Here is a 23511-nt window from a genome sequence, read left to right on the forward strand (position 1 = left end):
ACCAAGTTCACAAGTCCATATCCACACCCACAGTGCACAAATGTTCTATCCTTTACAGAATCTATAAAAGAACTGGAAGATGACTGTGATTTATTGCAGTCTGAGAAAGATGCATTGGATGAGGAAAACAAAGTGCTGAGAATGAAAATAGAATAACTCCAAGAACTGTACAACCAGAAAAAAATGGACATGCAAATGTAAGATACTCCTGAGTTCACTGCTTCAATCAGTGCTCTATGAAGGAATGTGTGGACCAGGGTAGATAACTGTGTCATTTTTGAGGAAAAGCAATGCCATATATTTGCCATATTTACACTATAAAATTGTCTTTCTTTTTCCTTTGATTCCATAATCTATACTTTTCTTTCCATCCTAACTGTTATCAGGGATTCTCATTCTAATTTGTTTTGAGGAAGGGCGTTCAGGTACCATGAGTTTCTGCTGCTCTGCTGCCTCTGTCCTTTTAGGAATGCTTGCTCTTTCTGTGCTCCACCAAGCTAATTCACCTTGCTTTCTCTGTAACCAAGTTACCTAACTGGGATTTACCTTCCCCTTGCTGTCCTGGCTCTCCATAATCTTGAGCAAGTGGTGTGAGTTGGTTGCAGTAGCATAAAACCTTCAAAACCCTGTAGAGAATCTTTTTAGCTATCAGTGGAGCCATATGTTTCAGATTTAGTAGATGGCAAATATACAGAACAAACATTCCACAACATCAGAGGTGAGCCAGTAGAAGTTATAAACATACAAAGACATCTTTGCAGAGTATACTTGGGTAATTCATTAGGCTGTGGAAATATACGTGGCATTTGTGGAGTTAGGTAACTTTTACCATATACAACTTTATAGTGTATTTTGACTTCTCAATCCACAAAATAATTTCTTTGCAATTGGACTTTCTGTTTTCATTGCTGTTTGTCTCTACTAAGATTCTTTGTATCTCTTGGGCATATAGCCATCTCCCAGCAGTTTAGTATTTAATCATTGCTCAGGCCCCTACTGCATGATGCCATTGAACACCAAAATCAGACAACTCACTTTGTCTCTCTTTCTCTGCTCATCAAGCAGTTGCTTTTTTTCTCTACCCAAAAATTTTTTGGTTTGTGCTTAATGTCTGGCCTTCTTGATAAACATATGTCTCATTGCAGTATTTGTTTTTAGGAACTAATCTCTGCCACCAATAATTACCTAAAGGATGCTTGTTTTCCTTCAGGGAATGGATTCAGCTCCTCCAGCAACCATCCATTTCATCTGCTGTGCTGTGGCTACCCTACTCTCTCCCAACGCTGTGTCCTTACCTCATTGTCTTTCTTGCCCCACTCTCCTAAGAGCTTTGTGTCCAATTTCCTGTCCTTCTCACTTCTTCCAAACCTCAATCCATCCTTCCCCCTAAATGTGTCATTCCCTGATACAGTCTATGGAGAATGCTCCTTGTACTGCACGGTCAGTCCCAGCTCCTCAGCTGGGCACAGGTTGCACCCCCTCAGCTGGTCTCAGGTGCCACCCCAGCACTTCTCCTGAAACTCCCTCCCAGGAGCAATGAACTGCAGCCAATCTGCCCTACTTCCTCAGGTCACCAGAAGCCTTTGTGCCTTTGCATCTGCTGTTTCCTCTACAGCAAAAATGTCTGCTTACATTCTTTGCACCCGACAACCTCCTTCCCACTCCGATCTTTCTTCTCAAGACTTTTCTGGAGAAAGATGGTGCACAAATTGGCAGATAAGAATCTGGCAACTCATAGTTTTATATCTAAAGTAACCTCTGAATATGTGTGGTCCAAATCAGACACCAAGCACAGGACCAACCTTCCAGGATCCTATATCTGCCTCCAGTGTGGTCAATTCTGATGCTAAAACCCTCCATTGAGTTCTTAATTCCAGTTACTTCATTTTTCATTCCCTGACAGAATTCATAATCTTGATTTGTAATTTCTCAAACATAGAGACAATTAAAGTTTGTGTGATGACTTTTTTATCTGGATCCCTCTGAGTAGGCAGGCTTCTATTGTATTTTACTTTCTGTCATATCACAGTGCCTTGTCCTGTCCATTGTCTGGTCATTTTTTACTGAGTGCCAGACACTGAGTTAAAAATCCAGTGAAGCAGAAGCCTAGGAAGGTATTATCTTACTCAAGAAAAGAGTGGAGTTTATTTCTTGTAGCTGATATGGCACACTAGCAGTCCTAGAGCCTCTTAATTGTGTCAATGGAGATCATTCACAAAGGTTTAACCCTACAACAGCCAATGGATTTCCTGCCTACCATGACTCCACATGTAGCTTTCAGGCCCCCAAACAGCCAGGGGTTTTATTAGGTGTGACCTCAGTGGCAGACCCTGTGCTCCACCCTTCTTCCTCATAGCACACACACACGTAGAAACTGCTGATCTTGGTTGTGTCTTCTTGAATTCACCAGTAAGCCAAGGGGACAGAGCTCCAAGTGTCAGGCTGACCTTATTCCTGGGTTTCTTTCTCTGCCTGGGTCTTGCCTTCATGATTCTTTGTTGCCTTCTTAGTTCTGTGGTGCACTCACTTGCATACTTCACACTTCATGATTCTTGTTGTTCTAGGAGGGGGGAGAGCAGGGGCTTCAGATCCACTGATCCATGGCCAGAAGCAAACTCTCCCTGATCTCCCCTCAAGACTCAGGCACTGTGCCATCCCTTCCCAAGCCCCAGCAGGGATTGCTCTGTCCTCACTGGTACCTTACAGGCATGACCCTGTGAGCCCCTTTAGCCCCTCTGTACCTTCCAACTTCACACGGTCCACATTACCTTGTAGCCCCTGCAGAGAACATTTGCTGGAGCATTGCCTGGGTAGCATTCATGCCTGGGAAATGAATGCATAAGCCTTGCTTTCTCTCCAGGGTGTAACTGTCCCTGATTCACAGAGCTCTTTATTTAGCTTTTTAAAAATATATATAATTTTATTACAGAAGTTATGAACTTATAAAGCAATCATGCACATGGGTAGAATTCCCACACAACACCCTTTCACCAGCACACCACACTGTGGTGGAACATTTGTTACAGATTGTGAGATATCATCAGACTATTACCAACAACCATGGTCCATAGCACACGTTTGGCATACTTTTTCCATTACCCTGTCCCACAGTATCAACACAGTACATCTTTGGCATTGATGCAAGAATATTACAGTATTGCTGTTAAGCACTGTCCATAGGTCACACCAGTTGTATTTTTCCTAGACTTCTCCACATTTCCACCACCCTGCAATAGTAACATATATTCATTTCAGTTCAAGAGAAGCACATTCTTGCATTTTTACTATTAAACACAATTCTCATCCATCTCTGGGTTCACTGTTATTCAGTCCCTAGATTATTCTCTTTCTTTCAGTTGCTATGTACATCCCTAGACTAGCCTTTTCAACCACAATCCCATTTATAAACCAGCTGCTACTCACTGTAATGTGTTACCATTAACTCTGTCCATTTCCACACTTTTACATTCAAGTTAATTCAACCTGGGCTGAATACCTTTGAATCCAGAGCACATTTTAACTCAGGAGATCTCCTTTCCCCCTCGACTATGAACCCTTGGGGAAGGCGGCAGGAGCCCCATGTCTGAGCTGTGGACCTCCCAGGGGTTAACTGCACACTCCTCCAGCAGCTGTGTCTGGGGTGCCCTGAGCCTTGGACTGAGAACCAGCTCTTCCCAGGAGAAATCAGAGGAGCCACCTGAGTCACCCTCCTGTGTCAGCTTCTGAAGAGGTGGTCAGCCCTGGTTCTCTACATTGAAATAAAACAGGCTTTCACCCAAGAGACTTGCCCCAGGCAGGCAAAGGGTGTGGCTCTTATGGGCCTTTTAGGTCTTTTTCATTCTCTGTATTAATGAATAGGAGTGCAGAACGAGGATGTGAAGCTCAAAGATGTAGGCAACTAGCCAGGGGCCCAAGACTGAGTTTTCATTTTCTCTCAACAGAAGGTTTGGATTCTTCCCCCTGATTGTGTTTGTATATTCATGGGTTCATGCTGAAGAAGGGAGGGGACATTTGAATCTAGACCTTAGACTGCTGGCAGGGAAAGAAAGCAGAATTTCACCTGGGAAACTGGCAAATGTTATATATTTCTTCCCCATGTCAGAAAGCTGGGACCCAAAGAGCATGAGCAGCAGGAATGGGAGAGGCAGCTGTGAGCTGCAGAGGACACAGCAAATTTGGCTGTAGAGGAAGCACAGCAATACGTGTGAGTTCAGCAACTGAGCACCAGTGGCTCATGGATATCCTGTGGGCTTTTTAGGGTTTTTAATCTTTTCTGCATTGTTTAGACCTGGTTAGCATTGTAACAAAAATAAATGGGCAGAAGGCATGTATACTGAAAAATCTCATTAAAAATTTTAAGTTTACAAATTTAAAAAAAAGTTTAGTTAACATTTCCTGCTCCCAATGCTGGCCCAACAGTTGATAAACTGGTTCATGAAAATATTTGGTGGGGAGGGGAGTGGTATAAATTATCCTAATTCCTTAGGAAAGCAACTGATATCAGATGAATCACAACCCATAAAAATGATTGTGCCATTGTTAAGCATTGGGAAATATCCTAAGGACATATGGAAAGGAAGAGAAGAGTTTTAGGACCGAAGATCCTAACAGCAGAATCACCCAGGGACAGATTGAGAGCAGCTGAGGGCATTACAACCAATCAACTCAGAATCCAGGCATGAAATGTTAGACAAGGAAGTGAGGTGGAAATCCCTGATCTTATTGTAATTGGGAAAGGTGTTTTTATACAGGGATAAAGTCCACTGGGATAGGGCTATTAGGGTAATGGGAAGGTGTGTAGATTATTTATACCGATATTCACTATTGTGCTTGAACTGATGAAACAACTAATTCATAGGCAAAGAATGGAAGAAATGGAACAAAAGCTACAGCAGGCAGGGCACTAAGTTGTTCAGACACCAGGTAGCCTCATCTGCCCATCAGCCCATCAGTCGCAGAATTCCCTGCACCTAATGCAGGTGGTTATAAAGGGCTCAGAATCCCTAAACAAGTGCTTGTTGATGTGTTGTCTTTTCCAGATCATCCTGCATGAGAAGAAGGCTCACGATGCCTGGGTGAGCATTTCTTTCTTTCCTTACTCTTGTGCACAATCTGCCATAACTACGTGTGAGTGTGATCTCCCCATAACTTAGAGCTCGTGCACCAGAATGAGAGCTGTTGGAGCAGACCAGGGAGACTCATGATTTGAGTCAGAGGTACAGGATTTAGATGGACTTTTTATTTTCCAGGATATTTTCAAGGTTTTTTTAAGGCTAAACTGTTTGGTATCTAGGAAAGGACTTGACTTTCTGTATCTTCCTGTCTAATCTTTCTTTATATTCAAGATTACTGGTTGAAACCCAAAAAAGGGAAGAGCAAGAGGGATGCAGGATGCAGCAACCAATGCTGGGAAGATGTGACAGGCAGAGCCCTCCGTGGAGAGGTAGGAGTGATGTGGGCTATGGGTGGGAGGCTGACCATCCCTTTGTAAGATAACCTAAGCTGTCTGTGACTTGTGGATGTGGGACGGTAAGAGGCTGCACTCCTGCCCTTTGTGACCATGGCAATGACTCCACTCCCAGGAAACAGTTTAGCAATGCAAAGTCTATAAACTTTAAATATTCAGGGAAAATGCAAACCTAAAATGCTAAAAGCTTATCTAGAATGTATGAAGTCCATGCTAAAAGCTTACCTAGGAATAGAAGATATATGCTAATTCAAACCTATTGAGCACTGAAACAAAAGAACAATTTGGCCCTTCCTCTCTGTATAAAAGGAACTCAAAATTCTTGTTCGGGGCTCGGGTTTGAAACAGAAACCTCCCAATCCCAGACGGTAATCAATAAATCATTTTTCATTCTCAAAATCATTCCTGAGTCCTGGCCTTTCTATACGCAAGTAATTGAACCTTTCTCAACTTCTACAACAGGAGCACTGGGAAAAGAGCAGTCCTTTAATTTCTGCAGCAAAATCCACATGAGGTAGGAGGCCATTGTGCTGCCTGGAAACCACCCCAGGCACTTAGGAGAGAACAGGGTCCCCAGGGTGACCACTCCTGTCCTCCTGTCCTCCTGCCCCATCCTGAATGGCTTTTGTCCCATCCCCTGGGAATGGTGGGGCTTGCTCCCCCCACTAAGGTTGAACCACCCTCTGCCACGCCCCCCCCACACACAGGCTCAGTTCTCAACTGGAGATGCAACTAGAAGGGAAATGGGTCAGGACCCACCTCCCACCTTGCAGTGAGCAGTTTGAAGGGTGTATTTTACTTTTTTTTTTGAGAAAAATAACATGAACATTTTAGAATGTGGGCTAATACATCCTTGACTATAAAAGAAATGTCCGTGCTAGTTTTTTGTGGATAGTCTGCTGCAGGACTGCTTTAAGTCTACAAACAGACACTTACTGTTGGTGTTCACTTTCTCCTTTTGGCTTGTTTTAGTTTTTAATTGTGAAGTATAGGATTCCAGTCATAAATTAAATTCCTATATAATTTGAATCCTCTGATGTTATAAATGTAACTCTAAATGTTTACCATAATCTTTCCTTTTCTCATTATAATATTGTCTGCAAGTATTTTTCTCTCCATAAATATATAACAGCTGATCAGCTACAGAAGTCAGATTATATATAAACTGAAAGGACAGGACCAGTATTCATACCTAGGATATTCTTCCTATCCAAGCTTTTCTTATTTTATTTTATTTTTATTACAGAAGTTGTAGGTTTACGGATCATGCAGAAATACAAGATTCCCATATACTACCCTGCCACCAACACTGAGCATTGGTGTGGAGCATTTCTTGCAAGTGATGACAGCACATGTTTCCAATTGTACTATTAACTATAGTCCATTGTTGAACTTAGGGTTACATACATAAAACATAACATTTTCTCTTTTTAACCACATGCAGCTACATATTTCAGTGCTGTTAATTATGTTCACAGTATTGTGCTACCATCACCACCATCCGTCATTCCAAATAGGAGCTCTGTACCTGTTATGTCTTAACTTCCCATTCCTTCTCCCCACTCAGTCCCCTGGTTACCTGTATTCTAGATTCTGACCCTATGAGTCTGTGTATTCTACTTGTTTCTGTGCATAAACCATGAGCCATTTCCCTATGTGTATGGGAGACCCCTGTCTCACTGTTGAGTTTTAGATGGAGTGGAGCCCTGACCTGTCCTCAGGTGGTTGACTTATTAGGAAACACCTGGCTCTGCCAGCAGAACTTTGTAATGTCTTCCTCAAGGGTTAAGGGCAGACCTTCCATTCCTCAGGGGTCCACTGGGAACCCATGCCTCTGTCAAGAGATCTGAGTGCGTTAAAGAATCTAAGATGGTGGAGGAAGGGGTGGAGGACAATCAGGCTTTTGCACAAAATATGCAAGTTGAAGTCAACCTCAGCCCAGCCTCCTGCTTTCTCCAACCCAGGACCTGGCCCAGCACCCAGGAGAAACATCAGCTCAGGAAGACCACTCCCTACGGAGGCCATGGAGGAGGGCAGGGCAACTGCTGTGGGATTTTCAATGGTAACTGTCTCAAGAAACTTTTATTACTTTTTGTAATACTCCTGGCCTCACCTCCTCTTCTGTGATATCTTGACTGTCTCATCAATTGTCACAAGCAACAAGCATGGCTTCTCCTGGCCAAGCTTCTCACCTTTGGGGGCTTCCAGAGCCTTAAGTGCTTACAGGCCAGGGAGGGCTGAAGGACTTTGCTGTATTATGAGGACAATGCTCAACTCCACTGCTGTGAATCTCAGGACACAGTTGATTCCACCCATTTCCTTTATCTGGGAAGACTGCTGGTTTCCTGATGTGGTTTTGGCGGCTGCTACTGCTGTTTTACCCCTTTCCTGTTTGGGGTTAAGTATAATCTAGGTAACCTGAAAATGTGAAAAGCTGACCCTGCCTCATTCAACTGTGAATTCACCTAGTCAGAGTGGATTCCTTGCAAATAGTATAATTCACCTCATCCTAACTCTGTTGGGAAATGTGCTGTTGAAGAATCCCTCCATTTGTACAATAGGTAAAAATATTTTGAATTATCAGAAATTATGTATTGGTAACAAAAAGCTATACTAGAGTGAAACACTGAAGAGTGAAAGTCATTACTTACAGTGCTAATTCCCAGTCAAAGTCTTAGCTTGAATTTTGTTCACATCAACATGTTCTCTTGTGACTTGTGCAGGTGCTGTAACAGGTAAGTCCTCTGATCATATGTCATGGCACTTTTCCACCTTGAAATAAAAATGCATTTATTTAACTTCTGCTATTTAGAATTCCTAACTTATTTTTCCATAGGACAAAATTAATCTGCATCTCATAGTATACTCAAAAAATAGTATCACTTATGAATTAAAATAAATATTGTACCTGAGACTAATTGTTTCTGTCAGAAGCTCCTTTTCAAGTTCCCCTGCAGGGCTCTGGGAGCACCATCTCTCCAGAGATCTTGGAGTCCACAGGCAGCATTTCCAGAGAGTGGAAGACCTGTCAGGGAAGCAGAGGGGAACAGTGGGGCAGGGGGAAGGGGAGCTGGCAGGTGGAGTTGGTTTTGAACCCAACCCTGTCTCTCACAGCTGTGTGGCTTTTGGCAAATGATCTAGTTCAGGGGTTCTTAACCTTTTGTTCCATGGGCTGCTTTGCCAGTCAGGTGAAAGCCACAGACCCCTTCTTAGAACATAGTGGAGATAGTTTTATGACACTCAACATTGGCATGTTTTCAAATTAAATTTTAAGATTATTCAAAATAAATTCAAGTTCATGGGCCCCCTGAAATCAGGTTAAGAAGCCCTGACCTTGTTCCTCTGAGAACAGATGGTCACAATTAGTGTGCAGTGGTGAGAAGCAGAGATGAGAGAGGAAAGCCCAGTGGAAGGCTCTGAAAGCAGGCATCACTGCCTCTGCAGAGCAGGGAGTGTTCATTCCCTCTCATTCTGAATGCTCTCAACTTGCAAAGAGCACACTTCTGTGGTGGAGTGAAGGGGGTTTGGAGGGGGTCCTGGAAAAGGATGCCTTGCTGTCTGGAATTGGCTCTTTCTTTGGAATTCCCAGTTAATCCCCAGAACAGCCCCCACCTGGGCTTTCTTCACCTTGAGGGCATGGGCAGTGACATGTACGTGGACAGCAGTTCCCCTGTGGCACCACCTAAGCTGTCAGGAATGAGTGGGGGGAGTTTTCTAGCCTTGCTGCTCATCTTCTGAAACCTGGTGGGTGGGAAGGTGCCAGGCCTTGACGCCTGCTTTCTCAGGTTTCACCCTTGTGGTGCTATGGTTTGGTCTGTCATATGGCAACTTAACTTCTGTCTGCAGGGCGGTATGGCTGCAAGAGCTCCCCCTCCTTTCTCAGGACCACCCTTCATGGACTGCCATATGAGAGGCCATCCATCACCAATGCTGAGATATGGGCCACCCCCTCCTCCCTGGAGACCTCAGCGGCCTCTGCATTTACCTGGACCTGCAGCTCCACCTGAACCTGCAGGTCCACCTCCACCTGGGCCTGCAGCTTCATCTGAACCTGCAGCTCCACCTCCACCTGGAACTGCAGCTCCACCTCCTCCTCCACCTCTTCCATTTGGTATGAAGACCTATGTTTTAGTTTGCTAAATGCTGCCAAAAATATATATACCAGAAATGAGTTGGCTTTCACAATAGGGATTTATAAACTCATGAGCTGACAGTTTGAGGCTGTGAAAGTGTCTAGATCAAGCCATTATACACACTTTCCCCCCTGGCTGCAGGGGCATTCAAGGACAGGAGGGGGTCCACTTGTCTCCCCCCCTCTCCTCCAGCCTCACTACTTTCAGCTTCTGGCTAAATTGGCTTCCTCTCTGCTTCTGGCTCCCAGAGCCTTTACCCTCAGCTTCTCAGTTCCTCTGTCTCTGCAGCTTTTTCTGTGTCTGAGGCTTTTTATTCCTCAATGTATAAAGGTTTAAGACACCCTGGGTCACAAAATCCAACAAAAGGTCCTTAACTGAAGTAATTTAATCAACCCCCCCCCCCACCCCCCTACACACACACACACAGTTGGTTTATAAGGACAGGAATGCATTGGACTAGTCATAAGAGCCTGAGTTTCTGGGTTCTACAAAAATTTCAAACTGAAACTTAGGGACTGACTTGTAAACATGTCCACCTTTCCCACATCCATTCCTTTGAGAATGGCCACAGTGAGAGGGTCCTTCTGACTGTGGACCCAGTAATCATCCCATGTTTCTTAGACAACTGATAGGCTGCTGCATCTCCCCAAGCTGAACAGCATGTCAGTTCTGCAGCTGTGTGTCACACATGGACCACGTGCCAGACTGTCAGGGACAAGGGTCTAGACACACCCCTAATTCAAGGTGAGCATGAGGTCCACACAGAGTGGCTGCCTGGATGTTCAAATGGCACAGCAGTCAGCAAAGGAAGGACACACCTCAGAATTCCTTTACTATCAAGACCTCAGCTGGTAATTGCTGAAATAAGTTTTCCCTTGGAATTCAGAAATTTCTGACTCTGTGTGAAAAAGAATGCCCCACAGGCTTGAGAAATTCAGTTCTGTTCTGACGGGATCAAGCGTCCACTGAGTTTATTGCACCCTGATGGATCTAAAGGAGAAGACAAAATCTAGCTCAGAGGGCTGCACCTGGCCTTCAGCAGTCAGACCCTTGGCAAGGCCTTTCAGCACTGCCTCACGCTTCCTCCCACGCTTCCTCCCCAGCCTCCTCCCCAGCCTCCTCCAGTCCCACCTGACTCAGCTCTGCATCTCCTAAATGTACCGAACAACACCAGATTCTTTGCTGTCCCAGCTCCCATTTTCTGCAGGTCCTACTAACAGCCTCTGCTTTGCCATCCAGGAAACTGGAATAAAATTAGCTTTGTGAAGTCACTGTGAGGATGAAGAGATGAAGTACATAAACTATCTGACAAAATACCTGGTACATGTTGGGTACTCACACTTCTCACAGTTTAAATGAAAGTGTACACCAAAGATCATAAAAAGGTGTTCATTAAATTACATGAAATTCAACTAAAGTTATATATATAGTTATGGGGCACAGGGATCTACCATCCCCATTTCAAAAGGTAAGGCAAAGGCAATTTAAATTCATGTCCTAGCATATAAAGGATGAGAATGTGTCATAGTTGGATTCAGAGATCTGTATCTGAGATCTAAAACCATGTTTGTTTCCATTCCCTATAGACAAAGAGATGCAGGCACACACTAAAATATTGATCAGTGGCCCCATAAATATTAATATTACAGTAGGCAAAAGTATATGGAAGGAATAAGACCAAGTTGAAATGGGAAAACCTTCTTTCCTTGCAGAGGAACTGCTCTGAGTGGGAAGAGGCCCTTTGGCGGTGGTCAGCCAGGGGGGCTATCATTCCCTTATGTGAGGAGGAGTATGACCCTAATTTGGATGTTCTACATCTCCCTTTTCTCCCCCCTTTTGTCCCATATCTGGACAACCTAGTAAGAGACCTGGGTGCTTCTTCCACAGGCACCGGCAAACCTGCACATAGGTGGGTGCCCTCGCTCGGCCCCACCCTCTGACAACAAAACCCCAAATTTGTCCCCTTTTTGGATCTGAAGCCATTGCAGACCTCCTTGAGGACTCTCTCTCTCCCTCCAGACTTTAGTGATTAATAAATGTTTTAATATCCTCTTGATGTGTGTGGCATCATCAGTCTCTACATCTGAACCAAACTTTGGGGGAACCCAAACTTCCCGCCTTTAGAGGGTGGCCACACCACACTTAGAGAAAAAGGAGGTTCTAACACTTGTTAAAATATTAACAGGATATCTATAAATACATTAGTTTGAGTCATTAATCAGGCAGCATCCAAACAGAATGTGGAAAAGGGGTTTGGGTGGGGTGGGGAGCTGATATGCAAATATATACATATGCATATGGGGTCTCTACAGAGTAGGGAGCAGATATACATTGATTATTATGGTATGCTTGTGCATCCTGATGAGCTCTCTCTACTGGACTGAAACAGGACTATTACCAGGTGTTGCTTATCTGCTATTCTGCAGGATGCCTTACATTGTTTCATTTTCTCAGAAAGCCCCTGCAGGTAAACTAATGCTGTCTTCTGGGAAGTCCTTTCTTAGAAAGGGATGCTTCTGGCAATGCCCAATGCAAGTGGCCATTTTACTTCACTTCACATGTTTTTACGACTAATTTAGATCAACTGGAAATCAGACCAACCAAAGTTAGACATAAGGCCTTTGGTATAATTGTGTGACATTTCTCCATCAGGATCAGTCCTATTATTTTGCTCCCAATCTCACAAGGTTAATTTTGATACACCAATGAAAAATCTACAGTTGTATTACAATGAAATTCAGTGCATCTGAGAGTTATATTAAATCAGTTATTTCTATTATATGAATGTATATGTTATGTATAGTCATATCAGTCACTACTTACCATGTAAAACTGTCACAGTTCTTAAGTGTCTAAACATCTGTTTATGATGTAGCACAACTAACATATTTTGTACAGCAACTGCTAGGTCACCATCATCAAAGAGTTATTCATGTTTGAAATATTTATGTACTTGTCTCTCTCCATTGATAAGAACTTTCATAGGAAAAAAGGGTTCAAATGAACCAATAAATACAAAACAGTAGCTAAATTATATATGTACATCAAGACTGCATCTTTAAAAACTGTAACTAACTTGCATTCAACCTAACTTTAGCATATGCAAGTTTTTTTAATAATTTATTTTATTTATTTATCTCCCTGTAACTCCTTATTTGCAGTCGCTGTCTGCTCTCTGTGTCCATTTGCTGTGTGCTTTCTGTGTCTGTTTAGGAGGCACTAGCTGGGACCTCCCACGTGGAAGAGAGGTGCTCAATCACCTGAGCCACCCCAGCTCTCTGGTTTGTTGTGCCTCTCATTGTCTTTCCTCTTTGTGTCTCTTTTGTTGCATCATCTTGTTGTTAGCTCAATGCACAAGCTCACCTTCTGCAGGAGGCACTGGAAGGAGCATAAGTCTATGTACTGAAACAGCATTCCCATGGGTTAATGGTGGGATGAGTGACATGAGTAATAAAATTAAGACTAGGGAATTTTGGAGGAGCAAAAACAATTTATCATAAATCATGAAGACCCTGTAAAAAATAAAGGCATGTATAAATGTACTTTGGCAGCTGATAAAGGCTACAGTGAGAATAATCCACTTTTACATCCTTAAGCATATGTATATACATACAATACATGAACATTTAATATTTATATATGATCCCAAGAGATGTGGCTGTGGCTATTGAAAAGAAGCACTGGAGTGGTGGGGCAAGATGGCATTGGAGTAAGTGCACCATCATCATCTCTCCTGCAAAGGACCGGCTGAGTGGTGATGGAATCCTGCTGGAGTGGGCTGTTTCCAGAACCTACAAAGCAGGAGATGTCTGGACATTGATCTGGAGAGACTGCAACAAAATTAGTGCTTCCTCAAGGTAAAGCTGTGGGTTTCTAACACTGAACTCAGAAGCTGTGGGAAGGTAAATCCCTTCCTCCCCCCATGACTAGGGCCACATCACTCCCTGAGAAGTGCCGTTTGTGCAGCAGCATTTCCAAGCCCTGTGTTCCCCAAATGCATGAGCCCCAAGCCTGTGTTCCCTGAATCCCCTTCAACCCACATTTCACAGGCCTACGTACCCCAAGTCCACATTCTCCCGGGCCTGTTTCTGGGAGACTCCTGGAAATCTGGCATTGCCCTAACCCTTTGGTCCTGGACTAACTCCAAGAGTGGGAGGGTTTAGGTGGGAGGTGCAGAGGGGCCCAAGGGGTGAAGGTTCAATTTTCTGGTCCTCCCCTTTTATTGAGTTTGGAGGAGCACATCAGCTGACTTAGGGAGAGCCTTGGAAGAGAGGAGAGGTGAATCCGCTGAAAGCCTGATTTACCTAAATGCCCTGGGGAGACAGGAAACTTGGTCTGAGAGAAGGTGGAGTCAGAAAATTAACTAGTTCCCCTGTAACACACCTAAGGGAGAGGGACAGTAAGATGTGCTTTGCAGGCTTCCAATACCATATTTAGGGTTCCTGGCAAGGGGTGGGCGCTCTATCTCAAGAGCTTTGTTTTTAATGTTTTGTCTTTCATCACTAACAGATGTTGCTCTGTATGTACAGTGTCAAGGGACTTTCTTTCATTTCCCCCTCAATGTCTGCATTTTTTTTCTTCTAGTTTTTAGTTTTGTCTTCAAAAAAGTTTTAGATCACTGTAATTCACATATACATTATAGGGGACCCCCATATATCCAACATTAAACTCTTTTCCCTTTTACCCAGAAATGATCTTTTAGAAAGGAAAAAAAAGGAAAAAAAAGGAGCAGTGGGGGGATAAAGAGGAAGGAAAGACAAGAAAACAAATGAATAAAAAAGACCAGACAAGGCCTCAGGCAAGGAATCCTCTTTGCAATTGAATAAACTGCTTAGGAGTCTGACCTTCCCCTCTTTCTCCCTTCCTTACTTCCCTCTCTCCCAGGGCAGTATGAAGGCTGTGTGAGGGTTCCCATAGGAGATTCAAATGGGTCCCTGGTGAACCAACTCACCTCAGAAAACAATGTTTCTTAATTTCAATGTCTGGCTTGCTTCATTCAATATAAGGGCCTCAAAATTTGTGCCTCAGGAGATTTGCAACTCCTACTCTCTGGTTTGTTGGCCTTACCCTGGTCATCTAACAGGGAGGTGAAGATGGTCAACCACTACACCAGGGAATCAAGAGTGCCTACAACTGCAAGCAGAAGAATTACATCTATCATCCATGTGGAATCTAAGCCCCCTCTTGATCTAGAGGTGGAGAGAACATCACCATCCCAGGGTCCACAGAACAGAGGAATAAACTGTGGATTAGAGTGGACTTACTGACATTCTACAATAAAACAATTATAACTATTAATAGAAAAAAATGTAGCATTGAGGTGGAGAAAGTGGCCACAGTAGTTGCTGAGGGCAATGAGAGGGAAGAAGAGATGTGATGTGGGGGTATTTTGGGGATTTGGAGTTGTCCTAAATGATATTGCAGGGTCAGATGCTGGACTTTATATATCCTGCCATAACCCACTGAATGTACTGGGGGAGTGTGTGAACTACAGGGTCAACTATTATCTATGTAGTGCAGCACTGCTCCACAATGAGTTCACTGAGTGTGATGAGTGTGCTGCAATGATGGTGGAGGTTGTTGGTGTGGGAGGAGTGGGGTGGGGAGGTGGGGGTTTATGGGAACTTCTTATGTTTTTTAATGTAACATTTTTTGAGATGTATATATATTTAAAAAATACAGTTTACAAAAATGATAGGGGTGGAGGGGTGGGGAGTGGGTTATTTGGGAACCTCTTATGTTTTTTTAATGTAACACTCTTTGTGATCTACTAACTTTAATAAAAATATATATATATACACAAACAAAAATAAATAAAAGAAGTACTGGAAATGAATCCTACAGTTAGTGTGACCCTCACTGACTGCCCTGGCCTGTAACAGGTCTTATTAATCACCCCTGAGGGATGGGTGTGGCCTGGAGACCAGGGCATCCTCTGAAAGAGATACTTAGCTCTCTACCCTGACTTAAGAGGCTCAGATATTTAGGAGGCCCTGCAAAAAAGTTTACTCCTGCAAAAAAATTCAATTTGCTTTAGAAAAAAATTTGTTGAAAACCTTTATAAATGGCATTCCTGTTCGCAGAAATAAATACAATAAAACAAAACATTTGGCTTTTATAACCATTATAATTATTAAGAGAGAGACCATGCCAGAGAATTCCATTTTACTCTGAATTAGGGTTCTTGAGAGAAACAGAACCTACAGGATAGACAGATGACAGCTAGATTAGACAAGTAGAAACACAGATAGATATAAATTTATTATATGAACTGGCTCATGTGACCCTGGAAGCTGGCAAGTTTGATTCCATAGGATGTATGGCAGTTTGAGATTTATGAATCCCCAAAAAATATAAAGATTAGGGAAACGGACTTTGGCCCAGTGGTTAGGGCGTCCGTCTACCATATGGGAGGTCCGCGGTTCAAACCCCGGGCCTCCTTGACCCGTGTGGAGCTGGCCATGCACAGTGCTGATGCACGCAAGGAGTGCCATGCCACGCAAGGGCGTCCCCCGCGTGGGGGAGCCCCACGCGCAAGGAGTGCGCCCGTGAGGAAAGCCGCCCAGCGTGAAAAGAAAGAGCAGCCTGCCCAGGAATGGCGCCGCCCACACTTCCCGTGCCGCTGACGACAACAGAAGCGGACAAAGAAACAAGACGCAGCAAATAGACACCAGGAGCAGACAACCAGGGGAGGGGGGGGGAATTAAATAAATAAATAAATCTTTTAAAAAATATATATATATATAAAGATTAAGTTTGCAAACAGCAATTCCTCTGGGGGTGATATGCTTTGGTTGTATTAAATTCAGTTGAGGGATATTTGATTAGATTACCTGTTAAGATTGCTGAGAGGCCATGTTTTATTTCACCTAGGCAGGCAATAGAACTTGACTCAGGTCAGGAGTCAATGGACATTGACTCAAGACACAGGAAGAGAGAGCTCTGTCACTCTTTGAACCTACCATGTGACAGAAAGGAGAAGGCTCAAACAGGTAAAGGCCCAGGAGTGATGGGCCATTTTGCCCATTAGCTTATGCTGACCTTGCGTAAAGACCCAAGACTGATGAGAGGCTGGAAAGAAGCTCTAGGCCAGGAAAGGGAGGACTTCACTTCTGAAGCCTCAAGAGGTTGGGTCCAAGGAGCCTCAAGAAGAAGAGGAGGCCAGAGGGGAAGGCAAAGGTATGCACCCAGAATGTGCCACACTAATGAAAGAAGTTTTTTTTTTAATTGATTTTGTAAAAATATTACATTAAAAAAAATATGAGGTCCCATTCAACCCCACCACCCCCACCCCACCACTCCCCCCCCAGCAACACTCACTCCCATCATCATGACACATCCATTGCACCTGGTAAATACATCTCTGAGCATCTTGCACTCCATGGTCAACAGTCCACATCAAGTCCCACACTCTCCCCCACTCCATCCAGTGGGCCCTGGGAGGACTCACAACATCCAGTGATTGCCCCTGAAGCACCATCCAGGGCAACCCCAAGTCCCAAAGGTGCCCCCACATCTCATCTCCTCCTGTCACTCCCCACACCCCTCAGCCACCATGTCCACTTTTCCCACTCCAAAGCCACCTTTTCTCTGTGGACCTTGGATTGGCTGTGTCCGTTGCACCTCCCTGTCAAGAGGAGGCTCAGATTCCACATGGATACTGGATGCAATCCCCCTGCTCTCAGTTGTAGGCACTCAAGGCTCCATGGTGTGGCAGCTGTCCTTCTTCAACTCCATCTTAGCTGAGTGAGGTGAGTCCAATAAATCAGATTGTAGGAGCTGGAGTCTGCCGAGGCTCAGGGCCCAGCCATCACACTGTCAGTCCAGAGATTCAAATTCCCTAAATATATCTTAAACCCCAACACCAACTGCAATTCCAGTAAAGTAGCATGAAAGTCTTATGAAAAGAGATCCCATCTGAGTCCAGTTTTATCACGCAGAAACACCAGCTCCAAAGAAGGGCCATCGGACATGACAGTGAACCCCATCTGCCATGACCATAGAACCCGTGGGTCTCTTTAGCCCTCCAAGGAACCAGTACCTGGGGATTGTATCTACTCTATCTGTCTCTTAGACTCTGCTCAGTTGTGCATAAGGGCAATCCTTCTGACAGCCTCCAGACTCTTTTTTAGAGATTCATAGCCATATAAGTTCATTTCTCCTTTCCATTTCCCCCTTACATTAGGTCAAACAGCATTTTAAAGTCATGTTATTATATGTAGACAGGGATATTCTGCTGATCCGCATCAAACCTTCAATTCAAGGTCATTTTCCAGTTGTATCATCAGTTGGTAGTTGATAGTGATCTCTCGGTGCCAGGGAGGCTCATCCCCGGGTGTCATGTCCCACGCTGGGGGGAAGGCATTGCATTTACATGCTGAGTTTGGCTTCGAGACTGGCCACATTTGAGTAACATGAAGGCTGTCAGGAGGAAATTCCCAGGCACAGTGCTACTCTAGGCCTTGTTCTTATTTCAGGCATATAGGCTCACAAGCATAGTCATTAGTATCAGGGGCTCACTGTTGAACCCTCATTCCTTCCTGGTCCTTGCCACTGCACCTGGGGGACTGTCGCTGCTCCCCTAGGGACCATGACAGAGTACCCCCAGCAGGCACCCAGCACCCCCCCCCAGCTGTAGTTTTTAATTGTTGCCACTATGAGCATATCCAAACATTACCATGTACCCTGGACATATGCCCTGTATGGCTCCCTGTCAGCCATATATCACCTGTCAATAGTATCCTATACCAGTATTCCTCTGCTGCCATTGTTGAACCACTCTGTGATCCAGAACTTCCTGAAAATTGAAGCCCAATATAATGTCAGGATCCCTTACTAGCAAAATGGCATATAGCGATGGGCTTAAAGGTTAGATATAGAATACGTGTTGACTTGGAAAAATTTCTACATCCTATCCTTTTCTTTTTTTTTTTTCCTTAATTATTGAACTTCTCTTCACAAGAGCCCTAGACCACAGCAATTCATATATACAATATACAGCACTCCCACACATCCACCACAAAACCTTTTCCCTTCCACAGCGATACTCTTACAACCTATTCACATCATGTTTACTTAAAGTGATGTACAGAGTCTGAGACAATAGCTTTCAAACAAGGTGACATCTGTGCTTACATTGTGGTGCATACTTTAGGACACAGTTTTCTAAATTTTTAGTTATCCTATGTTTTACATTATGGTTTACATTATCAGTCTGTCGTCCCCTATATGTTTATGGTGTAATATTACATGTTTTATATTTATCCTCATGTACTCTCATGAAACTCCTCTCTTACCCCACATTTACCTTGGTTCCACACATTTAACATCCATTTTCCCCTCCCCTTGGTGCCCACAGTGACAGCCAACCTCCGTCTCCCGAGGAGCCACATCCAGAGATACTTGCAACAGTGTTCACTGCCTAACTTGCTCAACTGCCCCAATGCCCTGGGAGCCACCCTTTCTCTCGAGAGATTCAGTTCCCTCTATTTGATGGCCTTAGTACTCCCCAGGATATGGGTCCACCCCCACTCTCACTACTTGGGTCTCTACCCAATGGTACCACCCACTCTGGCAAAATGAGCATTCAGACATTCCCCAGGAGCCCGTCCCGCATCAGACCATCCCCTCCGAGCATCCTAAACAGATAACCCTCTTAATTATATTTTGATACAATTTTCTCAGCATTTTACTCTCAACCAACACCTGACGCTCTCCTATGTTCGTATGCTACCCCTCCCTCCCCCACTTTTTGGGCAATATTACCCATCCGCCCATCCCCAGCCCCCCTCAAACCCACAAAGCCTAACCCAAAGGCAACCCCTTGCCCCCATTTTATCTCTTCTTTGTGTTCATACTTACCGCCAGCTCATCAAAAATTCCACCCCTGCAGACATCGGCTCACATCCTTCCTCCACCCCCCAATTTCCTGTAAGCCTATCGTTCAGTCTCTAGCTCTCTGAGGCAGCTTGCTTATTTCATATCATTGAGGTCATGTAGTATTTGTCATTCAATGCCTGGGTTGCTTCACTCAACATAAGGTTCTCAAGATTCATCCATGTTATCACGTGTGTTTGTAGTGTATTTGTTCTTACAGCCGAGTAGTATTCCATTGTGTGTATATACCACATTTTATTGATCCACTCATCTGTTGATGGGCATTTGGGTTGAATCCAACTTTTGGCGATAGTGAACAATGCTACTATGAACATTGGTGTACATATATCGGTTTGTGTCCTTGTTTATACCCAGCAGTGGTATTGCTGGGTCATATGGCAAATCTATGATTAGTTTTTTGAGAAACTGCCAAACTGTCCTCCAGAATGGTTGGATCCTTCTGCATTCCCACCAGCAGTGGATGAGTGTTCCCCTCTCTTCACATCCTCTCCAGCATTTGTATTCTTCTGTTTTTTTCACAGCTGCCAATCTTATGGGAGTAAGATGGTATCTCACTGTAGTTTTGATTTGCATTTCCCTGATAGCTAGAGATTTGGAGCATTTCTTCATGTGCTTTTTATCCATTTGTATTTCTTCTTTGGAGAAGTGTCTGTTTAAATCTTTTTCCCATTTTTTAAATGGGTTGTTTATCTTTTTATTTTCAAGATATAGGAGTTCTTTATATATGCAAGTTATAAGTTTCTTATCAGATATATGGTTGCCAAATATTTTCTCCCACTGTGTGGGCTCCCTTTTTACTTTCTTGACAAACTCCTTTGAGGTGCAGAAGGCTTTAATTTTGAGGAAGTCCCATTTATCTATTAGTTCTTTTGCTGCTCGTGCTTTTGGTGTGATATTCATGAATCCATTTCCTATTACAAGGTCCTGTAGATGTTTCCCTACACTGCTTTCCAAGGTTTTTATAGTCTTGGCTCTTATATTTAGGTCTTTGATCCATCTTGAGTTGATCTTTGTATAAGGTGTGAGATGGTAATCCTCTTTCATTCTTCTACATATGGCTATCCACTTCTCCAGGCACCATTTGTTGAATAGGCCACTCTCTCCCAGTTGAGAGGGTTTGGTGGCTTTATAGAATATTATATGGCTATATATGTGAGCTTTCAATTCAATTCCATTGGTCTGTGTGTCTCTCCTTATGCCAATACCATGGTGTTTTCACTACTGTAGCTTTGTAGTATGTTCTGAAGTCAGGTAGTGTGATTCCTCCAATTTCGTTTTTCTTTTTCAATATGTCTTTGGCTATTCGGGGCCTCTTTCCTTTCCAAATAAATTTCACAGTTAGTTTTTCTACTTCCTTAAAGAAGGCTGTGTTGATTTTTATTGGGATTACATTGAATGTGTAGATCAGTTTAGGTAGGATAGACATCTTAATAATATTCAGTCTCCCTATCCATGAACAAGGAATATTCTTCCATTTATTTAGGTCTTCTCTGATTTCCTTGAACAGTCTTGTATAGTTCTTGGTGTATAAGTTTTTTACCTCTTTAGTTAAATTTATTCCTAAGTATTTGATTTTTTTATTTACTATTGTGAATGGTATTTGTTTCTTGATTTCCTCCTGATCTTGCTCATTATTGGTGTACAGAAATGCTACTGATTTTTGCGCATTGATCTTATAACCTGCGACTTTACTAAACTCATTTATGAGTTCTAGAAGCTTTGTTGTAGATCTCTCAGGGTTTTCTATGTATAGGATCATGTCATCTGCAAATAATGAAATTTTGACTTCTTCCTTTCCAATTCGAATGCCTTTTATATCTGGTTCTTGCCTCAGTGCTCAAGCAAGTACTTCTAAGACAATGTTAAATAGGAGCGGAGACAATGGGCATCCTTGTCTTGTTCCTGAGTTTAGAGGGAAAGATTTTAGGATTTCTCCATTGTAAACAATGTTGGCTTTAGGTTTTTCGTATATACTCTTTATCATGTTTAAAAAATTTCCTTGTATTCCAATCTTTTGGAGTGATTTTTATCAAGAAAGGGTGCTGTATTTTGTCAAATGCTTTTTCTGCATCTATAGATATAATTGTGATTTTTTTTCCTTCAATCTGTTTATATGGTGTACTACGTTGATTGATTTTCTTATGTTGAACCATCCTTGCATACCTGGAATGAATCCCACTTGGTCATGGTGTATAATTCATTTAATGTGTTGTTGAACATGATTAGCAAGTATTTTGTTAAGTATTTTTACATCTAAGTTCATTAGAGAAATTGGTCTGTCATTTTCCTTTCTTGCGGTGTCTTTGTTTCGCTTTGGTACTAAGGTAATGTTGGCATCATAAGAGGAGTTAGGCAATGTTCCTTGTGCTTCCATTTTTTGGAAGAGTTTCAGCAGGATTGGTCTTAATTCTTTCCAGAATGTTTTGTAGATTTCACCTGTGAAGCCATCTGGCCCTGGGCTCTTCTTAGTTGGGAGGTTTTTAATGACTGATTCTATCTCTTTACTTGTGTTTGGTTTGTTGAGATCATCAATTTCTTCTTTCATCAATTTAGGCTACTTATGTGTTTCTAAGAATTTGTCCATTTCCTCTGAATTGTCATTTTTGTTGGAATATAGTATTTCAAAGTATCCTCTTATGATAGTCTTTATTTCTGTGGGGTCAGTGGTGATATCTCCTTTCTCATTTCTTATTTTGTCTATTTGTATCTTTTCTCTTTTTTTCTTTGTTAGTCTCACTAAAGGTTTGTTACTTTTATTGATCTTCTCAAAAAACCAGCTCTTGGTTTTGTTTATCTTTTCGAGTGCTTTCTTATTTTCTATTTCATTTAGTTCTGCTCTTATCTTTGTTATTTCCTTCTTTCTTTCTGCTGGATTACTTTGTTGTTTTTTTTCCTAATTCCTCCAAATGTGCAGTTAGTTCTTCAATTTTTGCTCTTTCTTCTTTTTTGATGAATTTATGGCTATAAATTTCCCTCTCAGGACTGCTTTTGCTGCATCCCATAAATTTTGGTATGTTGTGTTATCATTATCATTTGTTTCAAGGTAGACATTGATTTTTTTTTTGAGATTTCCTCTTTGACCCACTGTTTTTCTAAGAGTGTGCTGTTTAATTTCCGTATCTTGGAGTGAAATCTGGGCCTCCGGACTTTCAGATTTGCAGCTCCACTCCACTGTTGTCAGAGATATTATTTTGTATGATTTTGATCTTTCTGAATTCATTAAGCCTTTCTTTTTGGCCTAGCATATGGTCTATCTTGGAGAATGATCCATGTGCGCTTGAGAAAAATGTATATCCTGCTGTGTTTGGGTGTAATGATCTGGATATGTCTATTAAATCCAGCTCCTCTAATATCCTGTTCAAATATTTTGTTTCTTTAGTGATTTTCTTTTGAGATGTTCTGTACAGAGTTGATAGTGATGTATTACATTCCCCCACTATAACTGTAGATGCATCTATTCTTTCACTTAGGTTTTCCAATGTTTGCCTCACGTATTTACAGATGCCCTTGTTAGGAGCATAAATATTTATGAGTGTTCATTCTTCTTGAGAGATTGTCCCTTTCACTAATATGTAGTATCCTTCTTTGTCTCTCACAATTGTTTCGAATTTAAAGTCTATTTTGTCTGATATTAATATAGCTACCCCTGCCTTTTTTTGGTTATTGTTTGCTTGTAAGATTGTTTTCCAACCATTCACTTTCAGCCTCCATGAATCTCTGGGTCTAAGATGTGTATCTTGTAGACAGCATATAGATGGGTCATATTTCCTTATCCAATGTCCCAGTCTGAATCTTTTGATAGGTGAGTTTAATCCATTGAGTGTTATTACTTTCAAGTAATTATTTATGTTAGCCATATTTTGATTGGACTTATGTTTGTCATATTTTGTTTGTTTCTTTTTCTTCTCATCTTTTTTGTTGCTCTTACACTCTCCTCCAACTCTGCCTGTCCTGTTTTTTCCTTTCTTCCTGCAGAGCTCCCTTTAGAATTTCTTGAAGGGGAGGTTTCTTGTT

General features: G+C 42.6%; 1 long non-coding RNA gene across 2 annotated transcripts; it reads left to right on the forward strand.

Moving 5' to 3' along the window:
• The first annotated feature begins 62 nt into the window (after nt 1-62).
• LOC131273874 (uncharacterized) lies at nt 63-8198 on the forward strand. Of its 2 annotated transcripts, none has more exons than XR_009181042.2 (5): nt 63-197; nt 4103-4204; nt 5040-5216; nt 5346-5443; nt 7432-8198. It is a non-coding gene; the product is annotated as an uncharacterized lncRNA (long non-coding RNA). The 2 variants fall into 2 exon arrangements; XR_009181043.2 differs by having other exon boundaries at nt 5040-5075.
• Nucleotides 8199-23511: the final 15313 nt, after the last annotated feature.

The sequence above is a fragment of the Dasypus novemcinctus genome, chromosome 17 (genome assembly GCF_030445035.2).
Source record: "Dasypus novemcinctus isolate mDasNov1 chromosome 17, mDasNov1.1.hap2, whole genome shotgun sequence".
NCBI lineage: Eukaryota > Metazoa > Chordata > Mammalia > Cingulata > Dasypodidae > Dasypus > Dasypus novemcinctus.